This window comes from Bos javanicus, chromosome 13 (genome assembly GCF_032452875.1).
Source record: "Bos javanicus breed banteng chromosome 13, ARS-OSU_banteng_1.0, whole genome shotgun sequence".
In the NCBI taxonomy this organism is placed as follows: domain Eukaryota; kingdom Metazoa; phylum Chordata; class Mammalia; order Artiodactyla; family Bovidae; genus Bos; species Bos javanicus.
The window spans coordinates 23,404,322-23,421,920 of NC_083880.1; the positions used below are offsets into that span (position 1 = coordinate 23,404,322).

At 37.2% G+C, this 17,599-nt stretch overlaps 1 non-coding gene across 1 annotated transcript; it reads right to left on the reverse strand.

The window, feature by feature from the left end:
* Positions 1-10,003: 10,003 nt before the first annotated feature.
* On the reverse strand, positions 10,004-10,077 carry TRNAN-GUU (transfer RNA asparagine (anticodon GUU)). The gene has a single exon. It is a non-coding gene; the product is annotated as a tRNA-Asn (tRNA).
* Between the last annotated feature and the right edge of the window lie 7,522 nt (positions 10,078-17,599).

A 17,599-nucleotide genomic window follows, 5' to 3' on the forward strand; every position in this document is an offset into this window, starting at 1 on the left:
CATAGTATAGGTACATTTAGAATGTTGTACAACCAATCTCCCTAACTTTTTATCTTACAAAATTGGAACTCTATACCCATTAAACCACAGGTCCACACTCCCCTGCTTCCCCTACCCTCTGGCAGCCACCCCATCTTAAATACTTTATTTCTGAATTTGACTACTCTAGGTACCTCCTATGAGTGGCATATACAGTATTTGTATCTTTGTGACAAGCTTGTTTCACATAGTATAATGTCCTTGCACTTCAACCATGTTGTAGTGTGTGTCAGAATGGCTTTCCTTTTCAAGACAAAATAATATTCTACTGTATGCATGTATCACATTTTGCTTATCCATTCACCTGTTGACAATTTGGGCTGCTTCCACATTTTAGCTATTGTCAAATAATTCTACTATGAACATGGGTATACAAATATCTCTTCGACATCCTACTTTCAATCCTTTTGGGTATGTATGCACAAGTCGAATTGCTGGATTTTATAGTAATTCTATTTTTTATTTTTTTAAAAACTGCCATACTATTTTCCATAGTGGCTGCACCATCTTATGTTCCCACCAGCAATGCACCAGCCTTCCTATTTCTCTACATCCTCACCAACACTTGTTATTTTCTGCTTGTTGTTTTTGTCCTTCAGGATAGCCATCCTAATGCATACAAGGTAGTATTTATTGTGGTTTTGATTTGCATTTCCCTAATGGTTAGTGATGTTGAGCTTATTTGCACATAATGGCTATTTGTATACCTTTTTTAGAGAAATTTCTTCTCAAATACTTGTCCACTTTTAAATTGGACTTTTTCCCCATTGTTGAAGTATAGTTCTGTATATATTCTGGACATTAAATCTTTAACAGATACATTATCTGCAAATATTTTGTTCCATTCTATGGGATGCCTTTTCACTCTACTGAGTGTCCTTTGTTTGTAAAGACAGTTTTAACTCCGATGTAGTTTATCAATTTATCTATTTTTGTTCTTGATGTCTGTCCTTTTGATCTCACATCCAATAAACAGAACCAAATCTAATGTCATAAAGCATGTTTTCTTCTAAGAGTTGTATAATTTTAGACCTTGCAGTTAGGTATTTGATCCATTTCAGGTTGATTTTTGTACAGGGTATAAAGTAAGGGCCCAACTTCATTCTTTTGCATGTGGATATTCAGGTTTCCTCACACTATTTGTTGAAAAGATTTATCTTTTCACATTAAGTGGTCTGGGCACTCTTGTTGAAAATTATTGATCATACACGCCAAGGTTTACATCTGAGCTCCTTATTCACCCTCAATGTTAATTTTAACAGAGAAAAAACAATTCAAAACTTTATATACAGTATGAGTTCAGGCATTATTTTTAAGTTATAAAGATGTTAGTTAACAAATAAAAATAATACATGTTTATTATAGATAATAAACTTACTTTTGGAAAGTAAAGTATAAAAAGAAAAACCACTGATAATCTTATTTTGGTGTATTCTTACTTCGGTGTAATCTTATTTTGGTATAAATCTATGCTAAAATACTGATAGTATTATACCATTAGAGAAAATAGATCAATTCAGTCTCATTACAAAAGTGGTACCATGCTCTTTGGATAGTTTTGAATCTAGCTTTGAATACCTAATGCAATATTTTAACATTGTCCAAAGGCATTTTTCCTGAAAATTTTGTAAATACTTATATAGTATTCCAATGTTTGATATACCATAATTTATTTCACTATTTCCATCAGTGTTGCATATTTCACCTTGCTTGTAATTTTTCACTATTATAAATAATGTTGCAGTAAACCTCACTGTACTTAAATTTATACATATATTTATTATTATAACCTTAGGTATATACTACTTTAATAAGAATGAAGAATTTTTCTAAAAGAGGTAAAACTTCTGTGGATTCTTGCATGCTGACTCTTTCTAGAATGGTTTTCCTCAGTCATATTAAAAACTAAACTTCCACAACTTTAAGCATAGTTTTTGTACAACACAGATCAGATTTTCCTTTATAATTACATATAGTTTCGAAATAACAGGACCACTATTTGTGTTCCTCCAACAGAGTACTCAAGATCAAAATTCTTAAGATTTTATTTTTTTTTTCATGTGATTCGCTTTTATTTTTATTTTTTTAACAGAAACAGATTTTATTTTCTTTTCTTTTTTTTTTTTTATAATTGATTCACAGTGTTCTTTAGTTTCAGGTATACACCAAAATGATTCAGTTACACATATTATTTTCAGATTTTTTCCCTTATAGGTTATTACAGAATACTGAGTAGAGTTCCCTGTGCTATACAGTAGGACTTTGTTGCTTTTCTGATTTATATATAGGAGTGTATCTATTAATCTAATATCCCTAATTTATCCCTCTCCCTCTTTCCTCTTTGGGAACCATAAGTTTGTTTTCTGTGTCTTTGGGTCTGTCCGTTTTGTAAATAAGTTCATTTATATCATTTTTTAAGATTTCACATATGTGATATCATATGTATTTGTCTTTCTCTGACTTTGTTCACTTAGTATGATCATCTTTAGGTCTATCCATGTTGCTGCAAATGGCATTATTTCACTCCTTTTAATGTTGAGTAATATTTCATTGTATACATGTACCACATCTTCTTTATTCATGCTTTCATTTCTTGGCTATTGTAAATAGTATTGCAATGAATATTGGTTTCTTTTTTTTTTTTTTTAAGAATAAATTCTTAATATCATTAAATATCCAGTGATGTTTAAATTTCCAGTTGCCTTACACACCTCTTTTTTTTTTTTTCCTTGCTAATTTTCTGTTTAGTTGATCTATCCATAGGTGTGAGTGGGGTATTAAAGTCTCCCACTATTATTGTGTTATTGTTAATTTCTCCTTTCATACTTGTTAGCATTTGTCTTACATACTGCGGTGCTCCCATGTTGGGTGCATATATATTTATAATTGTTATATCTTCTTCTTGGATTGATCCTTTGATCATTATGTAGTAACCTTGTCTCTTTTCACAGCCTTTGTTTTAGAGTCTAATTTATCTGATACGAGTATTGTGACTCCTGCTTTCTTTTAGTCCCTATTTGCATGGAACATCTTTTTCCAGCCCTTCACTTTCAGTCTGTATGTGTCCCCTGTTTTGAGGTGGGTCTCTTGTAGACAACATATGTAGGGGTCTTGTTTTTGTATCCATTCAGCCAGTCTTTGTCTTTTGGTTGGGGCATTCAACCCATTTATGTTTAAGGTAATTACTGATAAGTATGATCCCGTTGCCATTTACTTTATTGTTTTGGGTTCGAGTTTATACACCATTTTTGTGTTTCCTGTCTAGAGAATATCCTTTAGTATTTGTTGGAGAGCTGGTTTGGTGGTGCAGAATTCTCTCAGCTTTTGCTTGTCTGAAAAGCTTTTGGTTTCTCCTTCATACTTGAATGAGATCCTTGCTGGGTACAATAATCTGGGCTGTAGGTTATTTTCTTTCATCATTTTAAGTATGTCTTGCCATTCCCTCCTGGCTTGAAGAGTTTCTATTGAAAGATCAGCTGTTATCCTTATGGGAATTCCCTTGTGTGTTATTTGTTGTTTTTCCCTTGCTGCTTTTAATATTTGTTCTTAAAAATATTTTAAGATTTTAGAATATATTATTGGGAGACCAAGAGTCATCATCTCTTATTTCAACTTTTAATCTTAAATCTCATCTTGGTTTTAAAGTTTAAAATGTATTGTCAAAAAGTTAAAAAAAAATATTAATTGAAATGCCCTCATGTCTAGAAGGTTGTTTTTGTTTCTTTCTTTCTTTTTTTAATGGGTGGGGTCAATAGAAGAGCACTTTATTTGCTTATAGACAAAATTCAACAGTTCAAATAAATAGTAAATTTTTCATACTTTCTTAATAACACAAATCTAGTCTTAGCAAGTTTGTCATAGACGACTAAGTCAAAAGTGAATAAGCATGAAAACAGATTTCTAATTCCTATTGTTTTTCCTAACCTTTATGTGTAAATACTTACCTGACAGGGTTTGGTAGTAAATTTATTTTCGAGTCTGATCTATGACAATTTAAAATTCACACTTCAACTTAATAATCCATATATTTGCAGTTTAAAAGTTACATTTTGGCATCACTGACTCAATGGACACGAGTTTGAGTAAACTTCAGGAGTTGGTGATGGACAGAAAGGCCTGGCATGCTGCAGTCCATGTGGTCGCAAAGAATCGGACACGACTGATTGACTGAACTGAACTGAACTGAACTTTGGTGACTGAAAGAGGAGGTTTATGGGATATTAACATTGTCTCATGTATTGACCAAGATGATTACAAAAGAGTGTTTATAAAGCAGAGGTTTATGGGATATTAACATTGTTTCACATGTTGACCAAGATGATTACAAAAGTGTGTGTATTTTGTAAAAATTTCTTCAGTTGTACTCCTAAAGACTTGTGCACAGTTCTTTATGTATTTAAGCTTAATAGAGTTCCTTTTAAAATTATATTTTAAGAGATTTCTTAAAGATATGAATCTCTACATTTTTTAATTTAAATACTGAACAATTAAAATTTGAATGGCTTTTCTTAAAAATTTAAGCTATGAAAACAATTTAAAACTGAGGTATGTAGTACAATTTTAGAGATACCCTTTATTCTCACATCTTTCTTGTAAGTTCAACAGATGTTTTGGAAAAAGTGGAGTATGATTCACTCTGCTGTTCAGCAGAAACTAACATAGCATTGTAAATCAACCATGATCCAATAAAAATTTTAAAAAACCAAATACATGTAAAACAACACAGACACCATTGTTCTCAATATGCAAAAGCACAAACCACGTAGACACCACCAAAGAGGTTCAACATGAAGCACTTTAAATGAAATGCTGCAGCTGATAAAATTAACATTCTTAATTATCTAAAAGGTTTTAACTTCTTAAACTATTTTCTAGTTGAATGCATTACGGTTTCTTCTACCACCAATGTATCTCTGCTCTTCTGGATTCTAACAATCAGTTGAACATTTCAGGCAACAAGGTCCACCAAACTTCAGAGAAACAAAGTTAAAATTAATGTAGGCATTACTCATTAGGATGTGCTATGAATGCAGAAATAAGGCAATTGTGTTTCTTTTGCAGGTTAAAGTTTTTTGCCGCCCCCCCCCCCAAACCTTGTATCTTAGTTTTCTGAATGTTGAGCTTTAAGCCAACTTTTTCACTCTCCTCTTTCACTTTCATCAAGAGGCTCTTTAGTTCTTCATTTTCTACCATAAGGGTGGTGTCATCTGCATATCTGAGGTTATTGATGTTTCTCCCCACAATCTTGATTCCAGCTTGTGCTTCTTCTAGCCCAGCGTTTCTCATGATGTACTCTGCATATAAGTTAAATAAGCAGGGTGACAATATACAGCCTTGATGTACTCCTTTTCCTATTTGGAACGAGTCTGTTGTTCCATGTCCAGTTCTAACTGTTGCTTCCTGACTTGCAAACAGGTTTCTCAAGAGGCAGGTCAGGTGGTCTGGTATTCCCATCTCTTTCAGAATTTTCCACAGTTGATTGTGATCCACACAGTCAAAGGCTTTAGCATAGTCAATAAAGCAGAAATAGATGTTTTTCTGGAACTCTCTTGCTTTTTTGATGATCCATCAGATGTTGGCAATTTGACCTCTGTTTCCTCTGCCTTTTCTAAATCCAGCCTGAATATCTGGAAGTTCATGGTTTACGTATTGCTGAAGCCTGGCTTGGAGAATTTTAAGCTTTACTTTACTAGCATGTGAGATGAGTGCAATTGTGCAGCATATAGATGGGGAAACCGTGGCAGACTTTATTTTTCTGGGCTCCAAAATCACTGTAGATGGTGATTGCAGCCATGAAATTAAAAGATGCTTACTCCTTGGAAGGAAAGTTATGACCAACCTAGCTAGCATATTAAAAAGCAGAGACATTACTTTGCCAACAAAGGTCCATCTAGTCAAGGCTATGGTTTTTCCAGTGGTCATGTATGGATGTTGGAGAAGGCAATGGCACTCCACTCCAGTACTCTTGCCTGGAAAATCCCACAGGCGGGGGAACCTGGAAGGCTGCAGGCCATGGGGTCACTGAGGGTCGGACACGACTGAGCGACTTCACTTTCACTTTTCACTTTCATGCATTGGAGAAGGAAATGACAACCCACTCCAGTGTTCTTGCTTGGAGAATCCCAGGGACGGGGGAGCCTGGTGGGCTGCTGTCTATGGGGTCACACAGAGTCGGACACGACTGAAGTGACTTAGCAGTAGCATGTATGGATGTGAGAGTTGGACTATAAAGAAAGCTGAGTGCCAAAGAATTGATGCTTTTGAACTATGGTGTTGGAGAAGACTCTTGAGAGTCCCCTGGACTGCAAGAAGATCCAACCAGTCCATCCTAAAGAAGATCAGTCCTGGGTGTTCATTGGAAGGACTGATGTTGAAACTGAAACTCCAATACTTTGGCCACCTGATGCAAAGAGCTGACTCATTTGAAAAGACCCTGATGCTGGGAAAGATTGAGGGCAGGAGGGATGACAGAGGATGAGATAGTTGGATGGCATCATCGACTCAATGGACATGGGTTTGGGTAGACTCCAGGAGTTGGTGATGGATAGGGAGGCCTGGTGTGCTGTGGTTCATGGGGTCACAAAGAGTCACACACGACTGAGAGACTGAACTGAACTGAACTGAAACCTTGTATCACATGGTATCAGATACAGGTGTTACAAATGAAGACAGAAACATATTAGCCATGTGGGACATGCCCAACTTCCATTATGTAAAGTAATGCTACAATACAAAAAAACTCTTTAAATTGTTAATTATTTTAAATCACACAACTATGACTTTCTCTAATAAGTGTGTATAAACCATAGTATTTGATTAACCTTTTATTGCATTATGTCAATGAGTTTACCTCTGATTTGACATACTAAGTTTATCACTGTTCATCAGGAACATACTTACATGCTTAGATGCTCAACAAAGCCTTTTAAATCCTTTTCAAACTTTATCTAATGCTCTAAATGATCTTGGCATAACCTGGACTTAGCAGTAGCAGTAGCAGGGCTTTGTTGATATTACAGACCCATGAAACTAGGAATAAAATAACATTCCCCAGAAACACAGAGCAGGCAATGGCAACCCACTCCAGTACTCTTGCCTGGAAAATCCCGTGGATGGAGGAGCCTGGTAGGCTGCAGTCCATGGGGTCGCTAAGAGTCGGGCACAACTGAGCGACTTCACTTTCACTTTTCACTTTCATGCATTGGAGAAGGAAATGGCAACCCACTCCAGTATTCTTGCCTGGAGAATCCCAGGGATGGGGGAGCCTGGTGGGCTGCTGTCTATGGGGTTTGCAGTGTTGGACATGACTGAAGTGACTTAGCAGCAATGAGTTTCCCTCTGATTTGACATAGTAAGTTTAAGTATATCACTGTTCATCAGGAACATACTTACGTGCTTAGATGCTCAACAAAGCCTTTCAAATGCTTTTCAAACTTTAACTAATGCTCTAAATGATCTTGGCATAGCCTGGGCTTCGTTGATATTACAGACCCATGAAACTAGGAATAAAATAACACTCCCCAGAAACACAGAGAAGGCAACCCACTCCAGTACTCTTGCCTGGAAAATCCCATGGGTGGAGGAGCCTGGAAGACTGCAGTCCATGGCACGACTGAGCGACTTCACTTTCACTTTTCACTTTCATGCATTGGAGAAGGAAATGGCAACCCACTCCAACGTTCTTGCCTGGAGAATCCCAGGGACAGGGGAGCCTGATGGGCTGCTGTCTATGGGGTCGCACAGAGTCGGACACAACTGAAGCGACTTAGCAGCAGCAGCAGCAGCTGCCCCAGAAACATCATTTATACTGTTACCAATACACACGGTACAAAGCCAACATATCCATAAATATTTAAGCAAGTTTTCTAAAATGTTTCTCATCTATCCTATCTGTATGCAACAGCCCAGCACAAAGAAAATCACTAAGCACTTGCCCACATAATAAAATCAACTACTTACATTAGAGAGCAGTTTTGCACTCCTCAGCCCACCTCCCTTCTCATGTAATCCTCTCTCTTTATTTTCTGGCCTCTAAATCCCATTAGCTGCCTGAATAGGGTGAAGTAGAATATACTTAGAAATTTAGGATCAAATTTAAAACCGCCACCTAGGCCCCAGTCAAGTGAAAATCCTGGTAACTCTCTCACAAAAGTGTCCTGAAATAGGGGTCTGACTGGGCACCCCAATGGCCCAACACCAGCCAGGGGTCTGAGAATTCCTAGACACCATGTTAACCCCCTCAGCTTGGCTTGAACCTATTCTTTTTCTTCTTCCATATTTTCTCTGGGTTATTCCAACCCACCTCTATTTCTAACCTTGTCTTCTGGACACAAATGCTATAAAATTGTTTTCTAAAGACACATTTCACAGGATGATTTCATTCCACATAGTTTTCATTTCAGTACAATGAAGCAGCACAATGAATACAAGATTTAACAATGCCCTTTAGTATTTCATGAATGTTCAGTGGGTTTTTTTTTTTTCTTTCCTTTGTGAAACTTGGAACAAAATATTAATGAAACTTCAGAAAAACCAATTAAAGTATTACCTTTGGTTTTAAATTAACTAATCAATCAAGTAGTTCTATTTTAGAGGAGAAAACTTCTGAGTAGGTAGTACAGGGTTGAGGAGTGTGGGCTCTGAAGCCTGATAACTGGGGTTTTAATCTGCACTGTGCTAGGAACCAAATGTGACTTTAGGCAAATCACTCAGCACCACATGGAGACTTAGTTGGCTCATCTGTACAATGGGAACCACCGGACATACCTGCGAGCGTTGTTGCAAAGGTCTCACACTTTCACCCAGGAAAGCACTTGGAACAGTGCCTGGCAAGGAGTAACCATGCAGAAAACATTAGCCTTTATTAATATGTTAACCTGGAGGAAATATGAAGAAGAGCATAACTGTATATTCTCAGGGATAAGACATACCACTTTTCTCCAGAATCATCTTTCAAATTAATCTACACCCAAGACAATAATTATCATGATGAACCTGTGATTAAGTCTCAAGGCAGCATATATTTAGAGAACAAAGTACAAGGTAACTATCTTGCGAGAGCTTTGTGAAACGGTAATATGCATATAGAATGTCGAAGTAAAATATAGTAGCAGTTTCATTTTTAATCTTTCTCATTTTTTTTTAATGTGTAACAACAACACAGTTGTAAAATAAAGCTTTCTCCCTTTCCGAATATATGGGACATTTTGCAGGTATATTCTATTGTTTATTAAATTCTAAAACTTTAGTAGAAAAAGTAAAATATACACATACTCTTACAATAGTGTCACACAGAGTCTTTATTTATGACACATTTCTGAGTTTACCAACGCCAGGCTAAGTTAAATTCTGGGATTATTTGGTGACAGGGAGCAAACAAAATGCTGCACAATTCAACACTGCGGGGGGGGCGGGGGCGGGGGGACAAACACCTGGAGTGTCTTAAGTCGATGTACAGCTTGAACCTGACATTAAATACGTACGTTCAGTCAACCTCCGACACGGTAAGGGTCCTGAAGGGGAACGCCGGCCCCTCGGCCGCGCGGGAGCCGGGGCGGCGGGTTCGAGGCCGGGACGCGGCTGCCGCCCCGCCTCAGCGCGCGCTCGCGGCGCCGGAGCCCAGCGGGCGGGGCACGAGCCGAGCGGCCCGGGCGACCGGGTGAGGGCCGGAGTCTAGGAACTGAGAGCGTGTAAGTGAAAGGACGCGGGGGCTTTAAGGCGCTGGACGCACACGCCCGGCCCGGGGCTGGCAGGAAGCGCCCACCTGGCCGCACGGGCAGCGAGGCGGCTGGAGGAGGGGCCCCTGCGCGCCCGGAAGCTGAAGAATTCCCCCCTCCGCCTGCCCGCGGACCGAGACCCGCGGTTGTTCTTCACCGGCTCCGAAAATCCAGCTCAGCGTAGCCCAGAGGCCTCAACCCCATGATTTGTGCAAAACTGCCGGCGACAATCTTGTAAAATAGAAGAGCGTCCCTGGGTGGGCTCGAACCACCAACCTTTCGGTTAACAGCCGAACGCGCTAACCGATTGCGCCACAGAGACTCCGATGCGGTTACCACCTCCAGCCATAACCTTTATGAAGAATAATAAAGGCAGTGCATGAATGTTTCTTTCTTTTCTGCTTACTGATTCCTCTCATTAAAATCCAATTTTTCCAGTTAGCATTTCTAACCCTTTAATTCTATTTTCTACCTTTAAGCATACTGTAAAATTATAAAATACAGCAAGATCGAGCCGAATTTCATATTGCAAGAGAGTTAAAATACTGCTGTTACTCCCCACCCCCCTCCCGTTTGGAACGTTTTGTTTCAGGGAGTTAACTATTTATTATGTTCGTTTTATAGGGAAATAAAAATTTTAATCTTATGAGCTGAGAAACTTTCCTTTTGTTTCAAACTCTATCCGGTGCTTTGTTCACTAATCTTCATAATTTTCTTGTGTAGCATTCCCAAGGTCATCTGAATTGTATCTGCCTTCTTCATTTTTATATTCAGGTATTATTAAAATAATCCGTATATACAATTCCCATTTGTTGTGTACTAATCTCTAAGTGCAATTACTCATCACTTCCATTTTGTTATTGGGGAAAAGCTACAGCATTATTCTTTAATCTCTGTACACTGTAGTTAATTGCTAAATTCGCTCCCAAGTCTCCCTGAAATTAGCCTGTACACCTACATTTGAACTATGCCACTGAAAACATACATTTCACAGGATATTTACAACCCAATTTGAGGAAAGAGAAGTTAAAGAAGAAAAAAAAGTATGATTTATGATTAATGCCTGAAAATCCCTAACACAGAAACACCTGTGGCAAACACTACATCCCTGTAAATACACTATATGAAAATCTTACCCTTTGTGTGACTATATCCTGATGCCTTTTGAGATAATCTTCAAAACCCTAGACACTTCCCCCTCTTTCCGCCTCAGAGAATTGCTACTTTCCACTTGACAAATCTATATTTAAATTTTTAACAGTCACTAAATTGCTGTCTAGAATCCCTTGAGGAAGAATTCATATCTTGATTTATAGAAGTTGTATGTGGTGTGCCTTAGTCCAGTCAACATTTTGAGTTCCTGTGGCTTGATAAGACAACTTAAATTGGCTTTGGAACCTATTAGTGAAGTTCCTTGAAAGCACTGAGATATCAAACAGCTGTGGATTCATACCAAGCTGTACCACGCTGCCCTCAAAAAAAAAAAAAAAAAAAAGATCTTTAAGAAATGCATTTGAAAATTTTGAATTAAAGAAAAATCCAGGAAGTACTTATAAAGAACATATAATGAATCTGCTTTCATTATATGATGCTACATCCATACTTAAACGTTTTATGTACCTGTTAATGTGAGCAAAAACTATGAGACACTGGTTTTTCTTCTCTGAATACCAAAATGAATATTCTCTCCTTTGCTGTTGTGCTTGTTACTGTTCAGTTAGAACAGACTGCGACTAGTACCTCACCACCCTTTCATTCAATATTTACTCTGCTGCTTGAAATATTAGGGACAGTTCTATTCATGAGATTACCTAAAGCTCCAATCTCTTTTCCTCAGTTCAGTCATCATGCTAACATTCTAACTTTGAAAAAGAGAGATGATGAAAAGGTTGATGAGAAAAAGAAATAATTGGCTCATCATACACTAATTAATTAGCTCACTGTATCCTAAAATTTTTTTTCTATGTGAAGATAGTTCTTTAAAATTTAGTCTTCAAGCCTAGTTCTGTGGTTAATATTTTTAAGAAAATAAATTGCTATATCCACAGTTCATTAGCTTTGCCATTTTGTCTATTTGTAAATTCTTCAAAAGAACATATATTAAATGGAATATGAACATTTCACTCCCATGATGCATATCAAATGTAACTTCTATGCAAAATGCCCATTTACAAAAATAAGTGCATGTGTTGTCATCTAAATCTTAGTGATTATCTCATTTTAGGCCTTAATATCTATGCCCAGTTTTTAAAGCCAAATTAAGTCCACTGGATTAACTTCAGAAACACACATCATTTTTCCTTAAATTTCAGGATAACCCACAACAAATGATTCTTACAGCTTCATTAATACTTAGGGTCTTTATAATTGCTAAAAGTACAAAGGACTGGGCATTTTGCCCCCTTTTTGTATATTATATATAATGAACTGCAACTTTAACTCTTCCAAGAATGTGCCCTATCAAAGAAGCTGACCTCTGCAGATTAATGGGCCTCTATATTTTATTTCCATCTCAGAGAGGAAAAAAGAGAGAAAAAGAACATCTTGCAAATGGAATCCACCTATCTTGACATACAAGGCAAGATGGCTCACACTGATTTATAGACCTTCCTGGTATCATGATTCCAGTGCTCTCAGAAGCCATGCCTCCAATTTCAAACCAATAGAAGACGCAACCCACAGGATTTTCATGAACACAATTGTGCATGACCTTAATTCTTTTCAATTCCTGTATTTCAAAAGGACAGTGACTGAGTTGTTAAAAATGAAAAATCTTACGGCAAAAACCACCACAATATTGTAGAGCAATTAGCCCCCAATTAAAATAAATAAATTTTAAAAAATTAGAAAAAAGAAAAATCCAGTTAGTTAAAATTTAAAAAGAAATCCAGGGAGTTAGAGATTGGGACACAAGGAAATCAGTTAAAAGAGAATGTTGAACCAGCAGTCTCTAAAAGCAAGTAAAGAACTGAGACCCACTTTCAAAACTAACTGAAGTCACATTTTAAAACTGCTATGCAGTAAAAGGGAGTCAGACCAAAGCCCTGGGAATAGCCTCCTCCTTGTGGCTACTATCCTGTAAATGGATTTTGAAACCTTGAATTAAAGTCAACTGAATCACTGTGAAGATTGTAGCTGTTAAAGAGCTGGTATGTAATGAACTGTTCACTCAATGAAACATTGACCATAACATCATTAGAGTTTTCAAAGGCATATAAACATTATACAGGTCATTTTTATTAAAAAAAAAAAAAAGCACAAGCAAGCTCAAATAAATCCATATTTGAAAGATTTGACAATATTTACAAAATGATTCATCCTAGAATATTGTAAATAACAAGTGCTCTTATATATTTAAAGTATGATCCCACCAAAAGGATGTTTTTCAAATATGAGATATCACAAACAAACCGCAAGCTCAATGTTTATGAGATATGGTAAAGGTAGTTTTCCCCCCCTGTGGCCCTTAAAGGACACTACCACTCTTCTAGAAGCTCAGTTGAAATCCTAGTATCATCCAAGTTCCTTATCTTTTATTTACCTTGGATCATTCAGAAACTCATAGATTCTACCTTTGCAACAGCTCTAAACTTTGACTTTGTCTCCACTTTTCCACCCCCATTTTCACTGCTTAATATTCACAAGGTATACTCCATGTTCCTATTTCCCTACATAGAACTTAAGCTCCAATAAATGGATACTACTGTTATACCCATTTTATGGATGAAGAAACTAAGGCTTATAATGGTTTTAAATTTAAGTCCTAAATCTATTTAAACTTTAAATAACTTGCCCAAGGTACCACCTGTTGTTCCTTGTTGTTGTACCTTTTTTTTTCTTCTCATGCCTGTTTTTAGAATACCCTTCCCTTGTCATCTTGCCTTTTAAAGCCTATTTCTCCTTCAAGCTCATACAGTGGTCTCATCCTATGAAACCTTTCTTGATCCCTCCAACTAGATCTAATCTTTCCTTCTTGTAACCATCTAGCACTTTTTCCTTGGCCAAACCTCATATTATATTGGCAGCCATCTCTGTACCTATTTAAACCCCTTCTAACTTGTGTACATGCCTAGAGCTCAGAAATGTTATGTCTTTATACCTCCTATAGGACTTGACTTAGTTATGTTAAATGTATTGAACAACTGAAAATGAAAATGAAAGTTATAGTCATATTGTTGTAAAATATTAGTAGAGTTCACAGATTCCTACTATGAAGCTGACTAAAAGACTTAGTACCAGAATTATCAAGGGAAACAACAGTAATCCCAAGTTGACCAAAGATGAGACTAATAAAAGGTCAAATCGACTGTTTCTAAAAAAACTTTAAAATTTTTTAAAAGTTTAAAACACTGCTATTCCTAAAGGTGATTTTGGTACTGCTAAGGCTGAAGTGCTTTTCTAAATTTATTTATTTAACATATAAGACTTTGTTTCAGGCACTGTTCCAAGTCCTTTACCAATGTTTCCCTGTTTAAATTTTACAGTGACCTAGTTAAGTAACTTCCACTATTACCATCCCTGTTTTACAGGTAGAGAAACTAGAGTTAAGAAACTAACCCAAAATCACAGTCAGTGACAGAGCCAGTGTTCAAATCCAGGCATGTTACTCCAGACACTTAAAAAAAAAATTATGCTTATTTATTTCAGTATTTATGTATTTTTGGCTGCCAAGTGTGGACTTAGTTGCCCTCAGGGCATGAGGGGTCTTAGTTCCTCAGTCAAGGACTGAACCATTGGTTCCCTGCATTGGAAGGCAGATTCTTAACCACTGGGCCACCAGGGAAGTCTCCAGACTACTTTCTTAACCGCTAGGCTATCCTGCCTCTTTTTTTGTTTTGTTTTTGAGAACTGTACATTAGACATGTTTTTAAACAATTTGGAGACTTTAAAAATCTCCCACTAGTTTAAAGTTGTTGTTTTTTTTAACATGATTTCAGACACAAAAGTTGCAAGAATAGTACAAAGAATTTAACCAAATGTCACAAATGTTGTTATCTTACTACACTGTAACTTTTTCTCTTTCTCTCAATATTTAACTTTTTCTGATTTAACAGTAAATTGCAGATGTGATAGCCATTAAATACTTTGGGGTATTTCCTAAAGTGAAGGAATTTCATTACATAACCACAGAATCATGATCAAAATTAGAATCTTAACATTGATACGGCATTATGAGGATTAGGACTTAATCTGTAGATCTTATTCCGATTTCACCAGTTGTTTCACTAAGGTCCCTTATTGCAAAACATAATCCAAGGTCATGATTTGCATGTCATTGAACTGTCTTTCAGTCTTTTAAAATCTGTAACAGTTCCTGAATGTATTTGTTTGTCTCTTACACACCATGACTTGGACATTTCAGCAGCATACAGGCCAGTTACGTTGTAAAATGTCCTTAAATGTCAGGTTGTCTGGTGTTTTCCTCATAAACAGATTCAGGTTGGGTGCTTTTGCTCCCTCTAACACATTTAATAAACTGGATGCTATAACATCCATCTGAAACAATGGTAAAATGGAAAAAAAAAAAAAAATGAGGCTAGAACAAGCCCAGGGAGATAGGTGACAATGACCTTGAGTTTGGCAGAACAGACTTCAGTATTCCTCAACATCATACAATGTGAATAATCTCATTTATTTAAACACATATTCTTGAAATAATAATTTAATTTTTTATTTTAAAATCCCCTAATTATCCCTTCTTTGTTTCAATTTTATATTCACTAAATCACTCTGACCGGACACTTCATCTCCTGAGACATAGCCACCTGAAAGGGGAATAACCATTGCCTACGGTTTTGGGGGTGGGATGGATCATTCACATGATCTGTTGTGATCAGTGAATCATCATTGAGTTTTGTGGTTCAAAAATAAAATCCTTTATCACTTGGTTATGATAACAGTCTTCCTCACCTGTTAAGCTCTTGGTGAACAGATGCATATTAATTTCTGAAACTGTGAAGTAAGACTCACATGGAGCTGCTGGGGTTTATCAGGGTTTGGACAAGGGTACCTCTTGTCCTGGATTGGCTGCCACAGAAGTTTGTACTAGTCTTCAGAGAAACAGAAGCAATAGGAGATACATACAAATAGAAAAAGAGATTTTTTCTGAAATGTTTTCTCCTGAGGTTATGAAAGCTAAGAACTACGCCCTGCCATCTAGAAGCAGGAGGTCCAACCCAAGCCCAAAGACCTGGGAACCAGAGGAACCAGTGGCGTAAGCCCCATCCTGCCCAAGAAAAGGAGCACCAGAGTCTGAGGGCAGAATAAGATGGACGTCCCAGCTCAAACAGAAAGGTCCTTTCTCTGCCTTTTGTTTTACTCAGGCCCCCAGTGGATTGGCTGATACCCACCCACTCTGGCCAGGGGGATCTTCTTTGCTCAGTCTATTGATTTAAATGCTAAACTCTTCTAGAAACACTCTCACAGACACTCCCAAAAATAACATTTGACCAGCAATTTGGGCATCCTTTGGCCAAGGCAAGTTGACACATAAAATTAACCATCACAAAGTTCTTAAGCATAATCAATAAAATATAGGGAGCAGAGATTTTTCAAGGATTTAGCACTGTCTAAAAAAAAAAAAATCCTCTCAGAGATAATAGGGGATCCACGAACAATTCAACAAGGGATCTCTACAGAAAACTTGTGCCATGGCCCTCCTTTGTCAAGACCAGGAAACAGGTTGTGATCTATTTTACTCAGGGGGACAAAATCCAAAATTTTTTATGAGCTACAGAACCAAATACAACTGTCTATGTCAATCCAAGAGGATTATTTCTTTCCTCAGCATGAAAGTTTCACCTTGCTACCACAGAACTTTTTCCTTGGAAATATTTTTAAACTTTTTTTTCCCCTTTAAGATTTTCAATAACAGAAATACAAAACCAAGAGGTTCTATTGCCTAAAGAAGAGATTTTTCATTTCTAAGAATTCTTACATTTAAAGACCTTTTAATCTGTTTGTCTAATTTTACAAGGTATAACCAAAAAAAATACTTTTTAAACTTAATAACTTGAAGGCTTTTACTGGAAGTTGAACACTAGGTTCTCAATTAATATTCAGCATTCTAACAATAAGAAATTGAATGCCTCAATTCATAATTGACTTTTTAACTGCTTCACAGAATACACGAGAGATTGCCAAAGCCCATTATCATCAACATAAAAGTAGAATTATATAAAAGGCTCATGTAGGTGAGCATTTAAATTTAGATTTATGCATATATAGTACTTCCCAAGTGGCTCAGAGCTTCCCTGCTGGCTCAGCAGTAAAAGAATCTGCCTGTCATGCAGCAGACACAGGTTCCATCCCTGGGTTGGGAAGATCCTCTGGAGAAGGAAATAACAACCCACTCCAGTATTCTTGCCTGGAGAATCCCATGGACAGAGAAGCCTGGAGGGTTCCAGTCCCTGGGGTTGCAAAGAGTCGGACACGACTGAGCGACTAACACAACACAACAACAACCAGTATTCTTGCCTGGAGAATCCCATGGACAGAGGAGCCTGGTGGGTTATAGTCCATGGACTCGCAAAAGAGCCGGACGTGACTCAGCATCTAAACAACATACACACTACTATGTATAAAATGGATAACTGATGAGAACCTACCATGTAGCACAGGAAACTCTACACAATGCTCTGTGGTGAACTAAATGGGAGGGAAATCTAGAAAAGAAGGGATATATGTATACGTATAGCTGATTCGCTTTACTGTATGGCAGAAATGAATACAACATTGTAAAGCAACTATGTGCGTGCTCAGTCACCCAGTTGTGTCCAACTCTTTGCAACTCCATGGACTGTAGCCTTCCATGTTCCTCTGTTCATGAGATTTCCCAGAAAAGA